Here is a 20,291-nt window from a genome sequence, read left to right as displayed (position 1 = left end):
AGTAGGAAGGATGTAAAACAAAAGAGATAAATCTTTGTAGTAGAAGTTAATATATAAAAAAATGAAAAAGAAAATATGAAATATAGTTGTTTAATTCACATAAAATGTCGATAGAGTGGAAAGAAATACACTCATGAAAAGAATAATTAGTAGTTAATTATAGGGTGCTCACTAATCCATTATCACCAATGTCAATTTGACAGGCTATTTCTCACGCCATCTGTTATGCATCAAACATCATCCTTAAGCATTTTTTTTTTAGTGGACAGGAGATATTTTCTTCTGTCAATTCCATCTGTTTGTAGCATCACGTGCTATAGCAGCACCAGAAATGCTACTGTACGTAGAGAATGGATATAAGCAACTAATGGAGATTCAGAAATTGACAAACCTATCCCTTCTGAAAGAGCCTGGTGAAAGAGAGAATTTTATTTTATTTATTTTTGGGACAGAGAGAGACACAGCATGAACGGGGGAGGGGCAGAGAGAGAGGGAGACACAGAATCGGAAACAGGCTCCAGGCTCCGAGCCATCAGCCCAGAGCCTGACGCGGGGCTCGAACTCACGGACCGCGAGATCGTGACCTGGCTGAAGTCGGACGCTTAACCGACTGCGCCACCCAGGCGCCCCATAAAGAGAGAATTTTAAATACACTCTTAACGACAAACGATAAAAGCCCCAAGCTCATACTCTTTTAACACCTGTATGAAAACAAATCTAACTTGTCTGTTCAATCCTTCAACCATATAATGAAATGTTTTCTTATTCCCTGATCTTTGGCTAACCTAATGATTTCATTTACTTGAGCTAAGTGATGCGTTTACTACATATAATCCAGTTTTCACCCAAAGTTTTATGAAAAGTACTAATAAATATTTCACAGGTGCAAGATTGATGGACTTCCCTGTCCTGGTCTAACTAGCCACATGTTGAAGGATATTATCAGGAAAACAATCATTTCCATTCTTCACTTAATCCTTTATTGTTCCTTCTCTTTTCTTACTTATTCAGTCATTCAACACACATTTATCATGCACTTACTATATCCTGGATAGTCTTCTGAGCACTGAAGGTTAAGCAGTGAATAAGAAAAAAAAAAAAATCTCTGTCCTCATAGAACTCACACTGCAATCGAGGAAGTATGAAATAGAAATAGAAATAAAAATGATTTCAGATCGCAGTAACTGCTATGAAGAAATAAAGCAGGTGAGTGGTCAAAGAGTGACAGGAAAAGGGACTTGCTGTTTTGATTCTTTTGAGAGGGGACATTTGAGCAGAAACCTGAATAAAGTGAGGGATTGATACATTCACCAACCTTAGGGGACTATCAACACCTGTAACAACTTAAGCAATATTATATACCCCTCTTGAGAAACATAAACCAGAGAGATAATTTATACTGTTTCCTTTCTGTGCTGTTAATTCTAAAAAGTCTAGTCACAGCCCAAGGCAAGGCTTGTGGAACAATGTATAGTCACTAAGACTGACAGCCAAAGGCTAGCCTAATCCCAAGCACAGCTCACAAACACGAGTGCATTTTATACAAGTGTACCTAGTCCGTAGCTCTGAAATGCTCAAATTCTCAAAAACCAGACACCTTCATATTTCCACCAGGTTATCTATGCTTCAGTGACATCACAAATAGAACATACATTTTAATCACTTGAAGAAAAAAGAAATTCTATCTAGATCAAAGAAAGAATTAGACAAAAGCCACAATGAAGAACAGGGCTAATTATTCTAATGAAGTGTCTTGCCACAGGTCCCCAAATCCCTAACTACACTACATTCTCCATCCTGCCCCTAACCATTGCCACTGCCCCAAAATAGTGGTGGGATTTAGGTAATTTTTTTTTCTCATTTTCTTTTTCAGTGTTATTAAATCTATTTTGGATATTCAAACAGGCAAATTTTTAAAAATGAAGTATTTGGCAAGGGTGTTTTTTTTTTTTTAAAGAAAAATTTCCTCTTCCACATCTCGACATCTATTTTTTTTTTAACTTGGCCAGTTACAGGTGGCTAGCAGCAAAGAGCTCTACCCTGCCATTAACCAAATAGAAGCCTCACTGAAAAGGATCAAGAGCTCTGTGTTTCATCAATTTAACATCCCAACATTAGCACCAGCCAAGCAGACACAGCCCAGCTGCCAAGACAAACAAATGGGGCTTGGCAGAAGGGGGGCCAGTTTCTGGAGACAGCCCTCCAGTCTAAACTTCTTAAGGAGTCGGTATAAACGTGCTTTTATTGAAAGGGTGCTGCTCCATCGAAAAAGCACAGATTCAGTTCAAACACTGCCACCTTTCATGGGTGGTGTTGGCTTAAGGTGTGTGCAGCTCAGTGACTGTACAAAACCTGCGTCACTGCTACCTGTTGCTCGCTTTTTTAATCTCCAAACCAAAACTTTTGGAGCCACACTGAACACTGGCTGTTTTATCAAAAAAGAAAATAAGAGTGAAGAAGGATGCTGGACCACAGGGCCTTTCCCTGCCTCCACCCAACCTCATCCAAATAGGGAGTAACCGTAGGTGAATAAATGATTATAGGTCCCCTCTGTTTCTCTGGCCTGGAGGACAGATTTAAATTTAGTATGGGCCATCCCCCTTCCTCATTCCTCTACTTCAGTCTCTGCGACCAGACGTTTTCTGAAAGGTTAAGCCTCTTGGGAATGGTCGGGGCTGGGGGGAAGGGGCTCAGTTTTAAAACCTACAAAAACTGAAAATATTTTACAGAAAATTCTAAACCTTGAAATGTAACTTTCAAAACTTACCATTGACAAACATTTACTGAACACCTACTCTGTGCTGAACTCTGGGTAAGGTGCTGGGGGATACGAAAGGGAATATGGACTCACTCTCCTTATGGATCTAGCAATCGAATTCAGTCAAATAATTCTGGCAACAACTAAAAATAAAACTTACAGCATCCTGAAAGCTGGAGAGGTTTGGGTTCCCAAGAATGTGCAAAAAGAATCTCTATAAAGTATTGTACCAGAATTCCATGAGCCAGTTTGGAAAGGTAGTCTCATTGCTTAATGTTCAAACTGCATAACCTTCATCCTAGAAGTTTTAGGCATTTATGTAAACTGTGTGTCACCCAAAGAGGATTCAAGTAGTCACAGTAACAATGAACTGCCCTCACAGGAGTGGCAGGAGTATTTCATTCATCCATCCTCTAAGTACTGGGCTTCTAAGATGTACCAAGTGCTCCCCTCTAGGTCCTGAGAATATGATGAAAACGCCCCCACCCCCTGAAGTTTACAAGCCAGGTGGACAGAGAGAATATTACTAAGTTATTAAGTGAACAATATTGCTCAGAGGTGGTGACAATTTCAATGATAAAAATGAGCCTGAGCCCTGGGAAGATTTGGGGTGAAGGGACAAGTACTGGGAACACTCTTAAGGGAGGGTCGTCTAGGGAAGCTTTTCTGCAGAAGTAGTACTTGAGCAAAGATCTGAAGGAGCAACAGGAGCCAACCATGTAGAAGGAGTGGCTGGCAGAGGGAGCAGCAAGAGGAAGAAATGAGCTTAATGAGTTCCAGGAAGAACAGGAAGGCCAATGTGGCTGGAATGCAGTTACCCAGGGCGGAGTGGCAAGACTAGGGTCAGTCTCAGCCAAGGTCCAGATCATGGAAGGCCTTGTAGACCACGGAAAGGAGTTTGGATTTTATTCCGATGGTTATGGGAGATGATGGAGGGTGGGAGGGTTCAACAGGGGAGGGGGGAGATTAACATGATCTGATTTACTTGTTTTTAAAAGCCAGTCTGGCTGCATTCATTTATCCAAATATTTGTTGCTTATTTACTATATTCTAGATCCTGGAGATAGAGTGAACAAAAAAAAAGGCAAAATCTCTACTTTCATAAGGCGTGGGCATAAGATGGAGAGTCTAGGGGCAATGAACACAAAGGCAACAAATAAGTTTAATATGTCCACTGATAAAAATTCTAAGGAGAAAAAGAGAATGAAGAGGTGGGATCAGATAATGGAAGACAGGTTTTTCAGATAGGTTGGTTGGATCACTGTGACAGAGTGACAGAGATGTGGGGGAAAAGCCTTCCAGGCAGGTAGTCAGTGCAAAGGTGGCTGGTGATATGACCCTGGGGAGGACACAGACGGAGAGGTTAGAGGAGTGGCCTGTGACAGTCATCGCTGCCCTCGGGCCATGGTAGTTTGGATTATATTCTGAATGACAGGGAAGATCACTGGATAGTTGTAAGGCAGCGGAGTGACAATCTGATCTACATTCTGAGAGGACTGGTCTGACTGTTGGGGGGGACATAAGGATAGATACAGGAAGTCCTGTTAGAGCAGAGGAAATTTGAGTGGCTTGGACAGGAGGAAGTGGAGATTCTGCATATGCTCTGAAGGCAAAGCCAATGGAATTTGCTGATGGACAGGATGTGGAGGTGAGAAAGAATGAGAGCCTTGAAGGATGAGTCTAATATTTTTGTCTTGGTTGTGGTGCTTCTTCTAGTTAGCCTCCCACTTCTCTGAACGCATATTCTATATAGACACAGAAGATGTTTCATTTGAGTGGGTTCCATTAATCTAATGTTATTTGTCCAAGTTCTATCTTTTGCCATTGTCTGTTCTCTGTCTATATACTCCTCCTGACCATCTCCATTTATACCCATTGCTTTAGCTAGATCTGTATGATGATTCCCAAAGTAATAGAGTGAGAAAAGGTGCTACTTTAGGGTCAGATAGACCTAGATTCAATTCCAAGTTCCACCACTTCCAGCTAAATCTTAGGTCAGATATATGTCCTCCCTGAATCTGCTATCTTATTTTACAATTATAGATGGTAATAACTCAAAGGCACACTGAGACAAATAAATATGTTAAAAACCTTATTGTATCTCTGGCACACTGAAACCCTCAAACACTCCTTCACAGTTACATTTTATTTTGTTTTAATCTCTATCTCCAGCTCAAAATCCCCTCAAAAGAGCATGCTCCTCTCCTCTACTTTCTATACAGTCACCAAAACCTGAAGTCTGAGTCATCCTAGGTTCCTTGGGCCTCTTCTTACATAGTCTTAGCTCAGATTACACCACTTCTCACTGAATCTACTGCAGTACTTTCCAACTTCTCCCCAGTGCAATGCCAAGGATTATCCTAAAATACAAAATCCTGTCACTTCTTATAGAAAAGTTATGAATACCTTCCTATCATTTAAATAAGATTTGGGGTGCCTGGATGACTCAGTCGGTTAAGCATCTGACTTTGGCTCAAGTCATGATCTCACAGTTTGTGGGTTCAAGCCCCAGGTCAGGCTCTGTGCTGACAGCTCAGAGCCTGCATCCTCCTTCAGATTCTGTGTCTCCTTCTCTCTCTTCTCCTCCCCTGCTTGCTCTCTGTCTGTCTCTCTCTCAAAAATAAATAAACATTAAAACATTTAAATAAGATTTAAATATAATAATATGTTCTCAAGATATATTCGTGTCAGTCCCACTGTAGATCTCCAACTTACTCCCCTGTATTATCCCACCTTCACTCTATATTCTTATAATTTAAAAGAGTCGGACAACCCTAAAATTTTTATGGAAGCACAAAAGAACCTGAATGCCAAAGCAATCTTGAAAAAGAAAAGCAAAGCTTCAGGCATCACAATTCTGGACTTCAAGTTATATTGCAAAGCTGTAGTGATCAAAACAATATGGTACTGGCACAGAAGCAGACACACAGATCTATGGAACAGAATAGAAAACCCAGAAATAAACCCACAACTATTTGGTCAACTAGTCTTCAACAAAGCAAGAAAGAATATCCAGTGGAAAAAAGGCAGTCTCTTCAATGAATGGTGTTGAGAAAACCGGACAGCAACATGCAAAAGAATGAAACTAGAGCACTTTCTTACACCATACACAAAAATAAATTCAAAATGGATGCAAGACCTAAATGTAATCAAGGAAACCATTAAAATCCTAGAGAAGAACATAGGCAGTAACCTCTTTGACATCAGCCATAGCAACTTCTTACTAAATATGTCTCCTGAGGCAAGGTAAAGAAAAGCAAAAATAAACTATCAGGACTTCAACAAGGTAAAAACCTTCTGCATAGTAAAGGAAACAATCAACAAAAATAAAGGCAACCTTCCAAATGGGAGAAGATATTTGCAAATGATATCTGATAAAGGGTTAGTATCCAAAATCTATAAAGAACTTATCAAACGCAAAACCCAAAAATCAAATAATCCAGTTAAAATGGGCAGAAATTTGTAACAACGTGCATAAACTGGAGTGTATTATGCTAAGCGAAATAACTAAGTCAGAAAAAGACAAATACATTATAATTTCACTCATATGTGGAATTTAAGATACAAAACAGATGAACATAAGGGAAGGGAAGCAAAAATCATATGAAAACATAGAAGGAGACAAACCATAAAGACTCTTAAATAGAACAAACTGAGGGTTGCTGGCAGGGTGTTGGGTGGGGGGGATGGGCTAAATGGGTAAGGGGCATCAAGGAGGACATTTGCTGGAATGGGCACTGGGTGTTATATGTAAGCCATAAATCACTAAATTCTATTCTTGAAATCATTATTACACTACAAGTTAACTAACTTGAATTTAAATTAAAAAACATAATTTTAAAAAATGGGCAGAAGACATGAATAGACATTTTTCCAAAGACATCCAGAAGGCTAAAGAACACATGAAAAGATGTTCAATATCACTCATCATCAAGGAAATGCAAATCAAAGCTACAATGAGATATCACCTCACACCTGTCAGAATGGCTAAAATTAACAACACAGGAAACAAACAACAGGTGTTGGTGAGGATGTAGAGAAAGAGGAACCCAAACTGGTGCAGCCACTCTGGAGAACAGTATAGAGGTTCCTCAAAAAGTTAAAAATAGAACTACCCTATAATCCAGCAATTGTGCTACTAGGTATTTACCCAAAAGATACAAAAATACTGATTCAAAGGGATACATGCACCTCAATGTTTATAGCAGCATTATCAATAATAGCCAAATTATGGAAAGAGCCCAAATGTCCATCAACTGATGAATGGATAAAGATGTGGTATATATATACAATGGAATATTACTCAACTATAAAAATGAATGAAATCTTTTCATTTGCAATGACTTGGATGGAGCTAGAGCATATTATGCTAAGTGAAAAAAGTCAGTGAGAGAAAGATAAATACAATATGATTTCATTCATATGCATAATTTAAAAAACAAAACATGAACATATGGAAAAAGAGAGAGAGGCAAACCAGGAAACAGACTCTTCACTACAGAAAACAAACTGAGGGTTACTGAAAGGAGGTGGGTGGGGGTGGAGGTTGTTAAATGGGTGATGGGCTAAGGAGGGCATTGGGTGCTATAAAATTATTTCAAAAAATCAAAACACATTAAAAAAGAGTCATACTGTCCTCTTCTATCATGATATGTCCCATGCTATTTCTTCTGCTTAAAATATGTTCTTTCCTCCTAGCTCTCCAAATTCTATACCTATTAGCACTTTAAATTCAAGGCTTACCTCCTCTGAAGCATCTCCATGGACTATGTCCCAGATGCAGTTGGAACCCTTTAGATGATGCCATAGTAGGAAGTGAGTATCACTTTATTACTGCCCTCACCACATCTCATTGGAATGGTTTGCTCGCTTGTAGAATACCCTGACTAGACTACCATCCTTGAAGACAGAACAGCTTAGGATTCAACTTTGTATCCTCAGTGCCTACCATGCCACAGTAACCCTGAAGTCCAGTCACATACTAATGTTCAAGGAGATTAAGATATACCCCAAAATCACATGGCCTGTATTGGCAGAGTGAATCAGACTATGAACCTTGGCCCATTTGTCTCCAACAGTCATACCTTCTCAAAATTAGAATCATGTAAGATATATTATTTTTAGTAAACCCTCAGAGATTTCAGAAAATGAAAAAAAAAAATCTCTGTACAGCTCAAGAAAGTCTTCATTGTATCTATAAGTAGTCAAATGATAAAGGACCCCCACATTTACAAACTATAACTCAACAACAAAAACAAAATGCACATAATACACAAAGTAAGAATCTGGTTGGCAAAGTTTCACAATTATCATGGTTATGATGCTCATGGAACTTCTAATTTTTTTCACAGTAATCATTACAGGACGCTTGAAGAACAATAAATCAGGACAATAGCCAAAATTCCTTTTCAAATAAAAATACTTAGAAAAAAAATAATGACAAATGTTATGTAATTATTTCACAGTTCAAATTTTTTTTAAAGTACTTCATAATTTTATTATGTTACCCATATGGCAATTATATAAATGAGAAACTAGGCGTACCACTTATTTTAAGGGACCCTCCATACCTAGCCATATTTTAATGATAGATCTGGAATAAAAATACTGATTAATAAAAGCATTATCCAAATACAAAAAAGTTACATAATACTTTCCTTTAAGGTTTCAATAATGTCTTAGGAAAATCATATTGCTTCTTTCAGACACCCCTGCTTTAAACAGATCATAACAAAGTTAAATAAATAATGTTAAATTTTACATGTATTAAGAACAAAAAAGTAAACAAACTTGAAACTTAATTTTAAATCTTTCTGACTTGGTTTACTGCTGATTTTGCCAATCCATTTTACATGATCCCTCCCTTCAACTGCCAGTCATCCTTTTCTGTTAAACTACACCTCATTTATTTTCCATATTTAGGGGGTGAAAGCAGTCTCCTGGGTTTCAGTAAGAAGATAGCACAGTGTCTTTCTGACCAAGAATCATCATTAGATAATTGTTCAGAATTTTCCATATATAATTTCCTACAGTACATACATACAATTATAAATCATATCACAGTCCTATAATTCAAACCCTACTCATCGATCATTATCTACTTAACAAGTTAGCACTCTTGCCCCCCCTAGTGGATGAATGAACACAGAATTGTGTTTGTTTTACTCAGGTAAAAATCAAGCTTGAAGTGTATGCATGCATATTTAGAAATATGCTTATAAGACAGATATACTAACAACTGACCAGTCAACAGCGTAGTCCATGAATATTTACATGAAGATTGCCATACTATCGTCAAAAGAGATGGTTTGAATTCCAATTCCAACCCACAGGGGCAATGTAGTCTCACACTAGTTTTTTCACATGAGGCTTCCAAAATGAGGCTGATAATAGTGACCTCATAAGTTCGTCATGAGAATGAAGAAACAACGTATGTGAAGTGTCCTGCGCAGTAACTGGCACACAGCTGACCATTAATAAAATCAGCTTCCTTTCCTTCTTCTTGCTGCTTCACCCCTCACATCTCAATGGCTGCCATACACAGGTTTCTCAGGTTGCCCCTTCCAAGTATCCTCCCTATATGCCATACTCTTTGAGATACTCTTTCTTGGAGAAGAGTTAAATTTGCATACAAGATGCAAAGAGCATGTTGGGAGAAGCTCACGCCCAGTATCATTTTAGTCTAGGCAAGTACTGGTTCTCTTGCTGGTTTCATTCTGATCATTCAGATTCGAGCCTTTACAGCATATCCTCTGACTTACCTTGCCTGGTCACAGGTAAAATCGCTTAGCTACGCTGACTTGGTTTCTCCATCTCTTAAATAATCTAATTGCCACCTTTTCTCATGGGTACAATCAGAACTACCAGGACTATTCTTTAGAAATTCCTTTACATTTCAAAGTGAATAATAATAATAATAATAATAATAATAATAATAATAATAATATAACAATATATCCATTCTCTTGTACATCTATGACTTAAAGCAGTGGTTCTCAAAGTTTGGTCCATGAATCCCCGAAGATCCTGAGGCCCATTCTCTCAAAGGAATTCTGCAAGGTCAAAGCTATTCTCATCACAATATGCAGATATTTTTGCCTTTTTTCACGTGTTGATATTTGCACTGATGGTACAAAAGCAACGGTGAGTGAAACTTCTGGCACCATGGCATGAATCTAGTTGATGGCACCTAACTGTACTAGCAGTCGTTGTATTCTTTACCACCACACGCTTACAATAATAATAATAATTTTTTAAAAGCCACTTGAACATAACAGTGTCCCAATAAAACAATAACAGTTCATTGTATTAAATATTTAGCCTTAAGTACAACATGTTTAATATTCTGTGACATGAATGGGAAGCGCACAGCCATATCACACTTCAACTGCATACCAGAATATAAGAAATATCTCAAGGGAGATCACTGAGCCAGCCACTTTTTTCATGGAACACAATTTTTACTTAAAATAACGACTCACATAAATTATGGTTATTCAAACTTGGGTATTTGGCAAAACATCTTGAAAATGAATAAAAGTGAGCCTGCCTCTTCAAGGAAAACCGACAGGAGTCATTGCCAATGATAAAATTGAAGCTTTTAAGTGAAAATGAGAATGTTAGAGTACTTTTTTATCTTCCACTATGAGTTTGACAGCCTCCCAACACTAAAAGGCTTTCTCTGAATTGGTTTGTGAATATATTAACAAATACTAATATCTCATGACTAAGTGAACCAACATGTTTCAGATGAAACTACAAAATCAAACATAGCTAAATGACCCACTGAAAGTGAGACAAGGATTGTAATATAAGAGAGGACAAAAATATTTGATATGGTTTCAGATTCCACACTGCAACTAACCTGTAAAATGCTACCATTTGTTGAGTTTTGGTTAGGATAAAAGAATACCCTCAATTATCTGAAAAGGCTATTAAAATATGTCCTTCCTTTCTAATTGTATATGTTTGTAAGATCAAATTTTCTTCATTTAAGTCAGCCAAGACAACATATGAAAATGCAAAGGCAGGGGTGCCTGGGTGGCTCAGTCAGTTGAGTGACTGACTCTTGATTTAGGCTCAGATCATGATCCCAGGGTCATGGGATCGAGCCACGTGTAGAGCTCTGCTCTGACAGCACGGAGCCTGCTTGGGATTCTCTCTCTGTCCTCCCTCTACCCCTCTCCCCCACTCACACTCTGTCTAAAAAAAAAAAAAAAAAAAAAAAAAAAAAAAAAAAAAAAAAAAAAAAAAAAGCATATATAAAAACCTAGCAGTCTTACTAAGACAGACCTTAAAGAGGTTTGCACAAGTGAAAACCAATGTCATTCTTCTCTCCAATTCTTTTGTTTTTTTAAATAAGGCTACTTTTTGTAAAAAAAAAAAAAAAAAAATATTTCTGTTATCATATAATAGCTTTATTTTTGTTACTGTAAATGAATTAATCAGTCTTTTAATAGTGTTTCAGCTTTAGTTTCTAATATGGTAAATGTAGATAGACGTAATGTACATAAACAAAATCTCTGAGGTTTTCAATACTTACTCAGAGTATAAGAGTTCCAAGGTCAAAATGTATGAGAACCAGTGCCTTAGAGAAACCAAGATTCCCCACTCACCCACCCAAGGCTAGCAGTACAGATCACTTTTCCCTCAGTTTGAAGCTAGAATGCCAGAAACTATGCAACATAAAGCAGATACTTAAAATTCCTAAAATAAATACAAGGAAGATCCAGAAATGAGACCTGAGTTTCTGAAAGTGGTATTATTTCATCACATCTGGAAACCTAGGTCCAGGAAAAAAATGAGATGAGGCGTGACAATATAAATGACAAATAGAAGGAGTAATAATGTTCTTATAAATATTCTGATATTCATACATTCTCAATTCCATTACATCTCTTGTTTTTTGCCAAGACCAAAATTTTATGCCCCATAGGAGAAAAGACGCTTATAAAAAAACAAACTACATACTGATCATTTTTCTTCTGAAAATAAAATGTTATCCTCTGTTATGGCAGAATACATGCCAAAAACAGAAAGCTCCCTGGTGAAATATCTTTGAACAGCATGCAAAGCAAATCATTGTAGGTTTATACAGTATATTAAGGACACATAAACAGTGCTCTTGAACATAAAAGTAACTCATAAGTTTTTTCTTCCATGAAAAGCAGTTTGTTTTCTTACTGATTCTACCAAAATAGGCTAATTAACTTACCAGTTCATGTTATAAATTCCTTTAAAGTTAAGACTCTAACAATGGCATCTTGTCCTTTCCCCTATATGCACTGGCAAAATATTAAAATTGGATTCCATTCAAGGGGAGTATTGCTTTTTTCATTTTGCAGTTCCAGTGAATCCCCAACATATAAGAGAAAAATCAAAGTTGTGCTACCAAGTACCCTCATAACTACTGGATGTGCCACACATATAATAGCCAACATGAAGGGTAAAAGTAATTCTTTATTTATAAATAGTTGACACTGACAGCTGTAGAATGACATAAATGCTTTAGGAAACTGGCTAATGGTTTGTTTCACATTAAAACATCAGTCAATCTGAGGTACCTCAAACTTAGTTGTAATATTTGATGATCATGAATATAAGTGAGGGAAAATTTCATCTAAAATTTAGCATACAGTACAGCAAAACAAAATCTGTAATTTACAACAAAGGTAACTTGGTCCTCCATTTCCAAACTTCTAAAAAGAATGAAATGTCACTATTAACAAATATAATGATAAATAACTTATGTAGAGCCTTGCTATTCAACATGGTATTCCATGCTATTCCAAGCAATAGATCCTAGAGATCTTGTTAAAAAAGCAGATTATAGGCTTCCACATCCAGAAAGGTAGGGTAGACATACTTCTACTCCACCTAGGGATTCTTTCTACAAAATATAACTGAATACCCTAGACATTATATACACAACAAACAATAAGACTCTAAAGATGGACAGAAGAGAAACTGGCTAGAGACCTCAGGACCCATAGTGAGATGCAGGGCTTTCTTGTTGCCTCATATATTCCGGAGTTGGAATGGAAAAACTAGCATGTTAGAAAAAACAGACACAGACAAAAAAAACAAAAGCCCCAACAAAAGACTGCTCCTTCAGCCAAAGGACCAGGAGAAAGTAAGCCTCAGAAGATAGAAAACCTTATATAATACAACACCACAGAAAAACAAACATGGCCCCACCCACCCCCACACTAACACAGGCCAACTAAAGAGCCTAGACTTCCATTCTTTCAATGCTATAGTCACCCCAACACTCCACCTAATATGTAAAAGAAAGCCAAGTGGGGAGCTAGAACTTTCATCTCCACTAGTCAGTAACCAGCCCTTCCCCCTGTGTTACCAGTAGAGATCACATGGGAAGCCAAAACTCCCACCTCCTCCCCAAAAGAATGAAACATCCCTCCTTCTCCCCATATGATCAAACTATATGCTGACTTCTGGTCTATTAAATCACTTCAATATATGCAAGTTGAAGGCAAAAAAAAAGGCAAAGATATATCATGTAAGCATCAACCAAAGGAAATCAAGAGTGGCTATATTAACATATGATAAAGTATACTTCAGAACAAAGAAAATTACCAGACACATAAAGAAGTATTATGTACTGATAAAATCATTAATCCATCAAGAAAATGTAGTAATCTTCAATGTATACAGCAAATAACAGAGCTGTGAAATGTGTTACAAAAACTGATACAACTGATATAACTGAAAGGAGAAATAAACAAATCCATAATTACAGCTGCTATCTTCAATACACCTCTTGCAAGAACTGACAGAACTAGAATAAAATCAACAAAGACATGGAAGAAATCACCAACACCATCAACCAACATGATCTAATTTACACAACACTCCACCCAAGAACAGTTAAATACATACACTTCCAAAAGTCCACATAAAATATACTAAGATAAGTCACATCCTGGTCCAAAAAAAACTCAATAACATTAAAATAATTGATATCAGACTGTGTGTGTGACATTGTAGTCAAATTAATAAATAATAGGAATATCCCCCAAACACTTGGAAAACACACAATGCTATAAATAATCCATGGGTCAAAGAGAAAATCTCAAGGGAAATAAAAAAAAAAAATACATTGAACTGAATAAATACATAACATTTCAAAATTTTTGGGACTCAGCTAAAGCAGGACAGAGAGAGAAATCTATGGCATGAAATGAACACTTGAACAAAGAGGAAAAGTCTCAAATCAATAATCTAAGCTCCTACCTAAAGAACCTAGAAAAAGAAGAATAAAATAAACCCAAAGCATATAGAAGGAAAGAAATAATCAAGAATAGAAAATCAATGAAATGAAAAGAGAAAAACAACAGGAAAAAATGAAATAGAGCTAGTTATTTGAAAACATTAATGAAATTGACAAGTCTCTAGAAAGACTGACAATGAAAGAAAAGATACAAATTACTAGCATCAGGAATGAAACGGGAAGACTGACTGATTCAAGACCATACAGACATCAAAATGATAATAAGGGAATACAATGAACTGCATAAACATACATTTGAAAACTTAGACAAAATAAATTAATTTCTCAAAATACATAAACTACCACAAGTCATCCAATGCAAAACACATCATTTAAATATTCCTATAACTATTAAGGCATAACTCATAAATTCATAACTTTAAAAATCTCCCCCCGCCCCCCCCACACACAAAAGGAATCTATAAGCCCAGAAAGTTCTACTGAAGAATTCCTCAAAATGGTTAAATTAACATTTAATTTCATACAATCACTTCCAAAAAACAGAAGAGGAAGAGGAAAAAAAACACCAATTCATTTTATGAGGCTAATTACCCTGATACCAAATCCAGACAAAGACAGGCAAAACAAAAACAAAATAAAAAAATAAAACTTCCATATCTGTATCTTTATGAATATTGATACGAACATTCTTAACAAAATATTAGCACACAGGATTCAACACTATGACAAGGTAAGGAATTCCACAACATGACTTAACAAGGTTTATTACAGATATACAAGATGATTCAATATTTTTTTATGTTTATGTTTATTTTTGATAGAGAGAGAGAGAGAGACAGAGCATGAGTAGGGGAGGGGCACAGAGCGAGGGAGATACAGAATCTGAAGCAGGCTCTGCTCTCCAAGCTGTCAGCACATAGCCCGATGCAGGGCTCGAACTCATGAACTGTAAGATCATGACCTGAGCTGAAGTCAGACGCTTAATCAACTGAGCAACCCAGGCGCCCCAAGATGGTTCAATATTTAAAAAATCGATCAATACAATCCACCAAATTAACAGGATAAAAAAGAAATATCTGCATATCAATCGATGCAGAAAATCATTAGACAAAATTTAACACCTATTTAGGATAAAAATGCTCAGAAAAATTGGAATAGAAGGGGACTTCCTCAACTTGATAAAGAGTGTCTTCAGGGACGCCTGGGTGGCTCAGTCAGTTAAGCATCTGACTTCAGCTCGGGTCGTGGTTTCGTGCTGTCTGTGACTTCGAGCCCCATGTCGGGCTCTGGGCTGACAGTTCGGACGGAGCCTGGAGCCTGCTTCAGATTCTTTGTCTCCCTCTCTCTCTGCCCCTCCCCTGCTCACTCTCTCTCTCTCTCTCTCAAAAAACAAACAAACATTAAAAAATATTTTTAAAAAAGAGTATCTTCAAAAAACTTATAAATAACATTATACTTAAGGTAAAATATACTTGATGGTAAAATGGTAACATTATACTTAATGGTAATGGCTTTTCCTTTAAGACTGAAGACAAGGCAAATATGTCTGTTCTCAGCATTCTTATTTAATACAGAACAAGAGAAGGACATAAAAGACATGCAAATTATAAAGGAAGAAATAAAACTATCCCTAATCCCAGATGAGATGGTTGTATATGTAGAAAATTCCAAGAAATTTATCAAAAAATCTCATAGAAGTAGTAAGGTTAGCAAGGTAGCATCATAAAAGATACACTAAACCTCAATTATATATTTTATGTAAGCAATGAACGTATAGACACTAGAATTAAAACACACAATACCATTTACAACCAAATTAGGAGAAAACAAGACAAAATACTAGTAGGTGTAAATCTAAGAAAACATGTATAGGACACATATGTTGCAAACATCACAGTACTGATGAAAGAAATAAAAAAAAAGATTGGGGCACCTGGGTGGCTCAGTGGGTTGAGCGTCTGACTCTTGATTTTGGCTCAGGTCATGATCCCAGGGTCGTGGGATGGAGCCCATGTCAGGCTCTACGCTGAGTGTGGAGTCTGCCTAAGATTCTCTCTCTTTCTCCCCCCTCTGCCCCTCTCCCTTGCTCCCATTCTTGTTATTGTTCTCTAAATAAATAAATAAACAAATAAGAAAATAAGTAAACAGCAAAAAAGACCTGAATAAATGGAAAGACATACGTGATCATAGATTAAAGATTCAACATAGTAAAGACAGCAACTCTCTCCAAATTTTTACATAAGTTCAATACAATTCCTATCAAAATCCAAGCAACATTTTTTATAGAGATAGACAGGATTACTTTAAATTTATACAGAACAGCAAAGGAACTGAGATAGCTGAAACAATTTTGAAAAAGAACAGTAAAGTGGGAGTAACCTGTCTAAATACATTAGTATACAGACTAAAACTACAAAAATTTTTAGGAAACAAAGTATGTTGAGTTTGTCAAGGATTGTTTAAATAAGACACAAAAAGCATGAATATAAAAGAAAAAAATCAATAAATTAGACTGCAAAATGAAAAACTTTCGCTCTTTAAAAAACTAAGTAGGGATGCCTGGGTGGCTCAGTCAGTTAAGGATCCAATTCTTGATTTCAGCTCAGATTATTATCTCACAGTTTGTGAGTTCAAGCCCCGCGTCTGCTTGGGATTCTCTCTCTCCCTCTCTCTCAGCCCCTCCTCTGCTCATACTCATGCTCACTCTCTCTCTCTCTCTCTCAAAATAAATAAAAACATTTAAAAATGTTTTAAATATATTAAAAAACTAGAATACAATACAATAAAAAACTCAGTTAATGAAAAAGGCTAGCCACAGACAGAAGAAAATACAATATCTAGAATGTAAGAAGAAATCTTAAACTCAAGAAGACAATTTGTTTTTTTTTTTAATTGGCAAAAGATGTGCAGTCAAATCATAGAAGATATATAAATAACAAGCACACACATGGATAAAATCCTCAACATCATTACAGTCATTAAAGCAATGAAAATAATGAAAATAATCAAAACCTTAATGAGACATCCCTATATACTCACAAGAACAGCTAAAATTAAAAAGATTGGCATTAGCTAATGTTGGGAAGTATGTAGAGGAACTGGAACTCTCTTACCTTGTTATGAACAATGAAAATTGGTGAGGCCAGTTCATAAAATAGTTTGGCAGTTTGTTATAAAGTTAAATATGTACTTATCATATGATCCAGCAGTTCTATTCCTAAATATTTACTTAAATGAAATGAAAACCTGTCCAAAGACTTCTACCTTAATGTTCATAGCAGCTTTATTTGTAATAGCTAAAAAATTAAAAGAATCCAAATGTCTTTCAACTGGTAAATGGATAAACAAATTTTGATGTATCTATACAGTAGAATAGTATTCTGCAGTAAAAATACACAAATTACGGATTCAGCAAGGACATGGCTGAATCTCAAAAGCACTATAACTGAAAGTATCCAAACTTCCAGACACACAAAATACTTACTGTATGATTTCTTTTGATAAAATTCTAGAAGAGGCAAAATTAAGGTGAAAGAAGTAAGATCAGCGGCTGGTGGAGGTAGAGGAAGGGTACTGACTGTTAAGGAACATGAGGACATTTTTTTCTAGATCATGATTGCAGTGAGGGCTACGCGACTGTGTAACACTGTCAGGATTTATCAGACGGCTCACCTAAAATTGGAGAAGTTCACTGTATCTATGTAATACCTCAACAAATATGATTTTTAAAATTCTAAACTTAAACTAGTCTTGGTTAGAGCAGTATCAGTAATTAGCCTTATAATAAATGTGTTAGTTTCACTTCTTGTTTGTGGTAAGCCTCTCCCTCTTGTTTGTCTTCTTCCCAGAAGACTAACAACAGTCCCTCTACCATGAATTCTAAGAAGCATACTCTTCGTGTGTCTCCAAGTTAGACATACAACACACTTGTCTACCGTGGTGTCAGGTGGAAAACAAATCTGTTGCTGACAGTGGTTACGCTGCCCCAAGTACCCATCCTCACGGAAAGAAAATATAATGATTTGGGTAAAAGCGGAGTGGGAAGGAATACCCAATTTTCGTTAAGACAGCATTTATTATTTGCCACATTCCTATTCTAAAATAACGTTGGCTCCTTCTCCCCTTTCCCACCCAATCTAACCCAATCCTATTCTCTTCCCCTAAACACACTGGAATTACTGTATCGTGTAAAAAAGAAAACTGAAAGACTAATAAATCTTTAGAAACCTAACACTAAATTATAACGCATGTTACATGTAAGGGTAGTAACCTTGTTCCTCTTATGTTCAAAATTCTTCAAGTGATGTCCTGAAAGCTACGGGCTTCTTTTTTAAAAAACATATACATTTTTTTTTCACTATCACTCGTTAAACAAACAACTACTTTTACCTTTTCAAAACTCAAGAGCCAGACCCTCCATGTCTTACCAGAACATTCCCTGAGTAGAACAGACTTAGTGCTGAAGAACAAAAGGCCAGAAGACAGATGAGTGTGTCTGAATCTCATTAAGGCACAGATGGAGTTACATTTGACTCCTTGCATCTGCTCTAAATTCCTGCACCAGACCAGAGATGAGGCCAGGAAAATTCAGTTCCCTTCAATTTCTGTACTCACCTCAGCAGAAACGAGGTGGATCTCCCAGGATAGTCATACCAAATCTGAAAGGCGCACAAGTTTTGTCAGGAAAAACGAGGAATTGCTGCTGCTGCTGCTACTGAAGACAGGCAGCATGGCAGGAAGTGTGTAAAAAGAGGTGGTAAGGGTTCTCGCTGTCGTTCTGATTACAACCCGATTACAGGTGGGCACCTGAAGAGGCTCAGGTAACGAGGCAGTCAAATGGTGGCTAGAGACCACTTTTGGGGATCGGTTCTAAAAGTAGAAGGCCCCCCTAATTCTCTTCATCTTGAAAAATGCTGGATTATAAAAGCCACTCCCCTTCAATCCCTTCTCCTTCTTGTATCTATTTCCCACATTACACAAATTTTGAAAACTGAGTATCTACATGGGACTGGAATGCTCAAAACTTCCTGAAAATACTGTGTGAAACATTAAGTTAGACGAAATGGGTTAAAAAGAGAAATGTAGCATGTTATACTTCTGATTATTTCTACAGCCACCAGGTTTTCATTAAGCCTTGGGCATGTGGGTTTGTGATTATTTTCATGACAACAAACACTAAAACAGGGGAACAAGATCTGTAGTTTAAAGAAATGTAATCTTCCAAAATGTCTCCACATCATCTAATGCGCTTCTCTTGCAGATTTTGTTTCCACCTCTGTTATCCCATTTCTTGAACCTCTACAGATGTGTTGATGACAATGACTCATTCACAAAAGGCTTACGCTAAAAATTTTTTAAAGTTTATACTACTGTTCAATTATCAAGTAGTTATTTCAGATCTGACAGAAATGTTAAAAATTTGAGCAGATCATGGAAAATAGATAATAAATCAATTTTATGTGTATTCTAATACCGAATGTTAGTAACTTTTTGCCTGTTATCACCTTTAAGCATTAATTATCTGTGTTCTGGTTTCACGGGTCATTGATTTTGTTAAAGATCACTGAGAAAATATGTTCATAATAAAATCATTCAAGGAATATCTTTCTGCCAGTTCTCTTCCCAATTTTCCCTTTTTAAAGTTACCCTGATTTTCAACCCCTAATTGCTTTTCTTTTCTCTCCGGAGATATATTTGCTGACTCTAACCAACTTTGCACTTTCTACATTTCTAACAGAAGTAACAACTGTGTATCTGCCTTCATAAAAGCACTGTGCATGCAGAAGATTCACACATGTTCTCTAGTTTAAGCCAGACCGAAAAAAAAAAAAAAACCCTATAGTAGATATTATTCCTACTTTATACATGAAGAAATGATGACCCACAGAAATCCATTAAATTTTCCCAAAGTAATAAAGTTTCTAGACGGCAGAGCCAGGCTTTACCCACTTCTAATTTACTTTCAAAACTTAATACCTATTATCTTCATCACCATGGTAGGTATTGAGAACACCCTAAATTACCATATTTTGATATTCATATACTGTACTTATATCTCTGCTTAGTTGAGTAGAGAGAGACCTATCTGGCTGCCATTTGCAAATAAAAGGTTTTGAATTCACATGTTCTATGTCTATTTCATAAAGACAACTGACAATCTAGCCCTCCATCAAGTCTCTGCACCAAGGGTCTCTTCCAGTACTAATAAACACAAGACTTCGGACATGTATTATTATTATTATTACTTTTTTTTTTTTTTTTACAGTGCATCAAGAGGACCAA

At 36.6% G+C, this 20,291-nt stretch overlaps 1 protein-coding gene across 6 annotated transcripts in view; it reads right to left on the bottom strand.

Moving 5' to 3' along the window:
• Positions 1-20,291, bottom strand: part of ADAMTS3 (ADAM metallopeptidase with thrombospondin type 1 motif 3) — a 259,971-nt gene that overhangs the window by 185,018 nt on the left and 54,662 nt on the right. The gene's annotated exons all lie outside the window — the stretch shown is intronic.

The sequence above is a fragment of the Panthera leo genome, chromosome B1 (genome assembly GCF_018350215.1).
Source record: "Panthera leo isolate Ple1 chromosome B1, P.leo_Ple1_pat1.1, whole genome shotgun sequence".
Lineage (NCBI taxonomy): Eukaryota > Metazoa > Chordata > Mammalia > Carnivora > Felidae > Panthera > Panthera leo.
The sequence above is the reverse complement of the archived record's forward strand: the minus strand, read 5'-3'. Positions and strand labels throughout refer to the sequence as shown.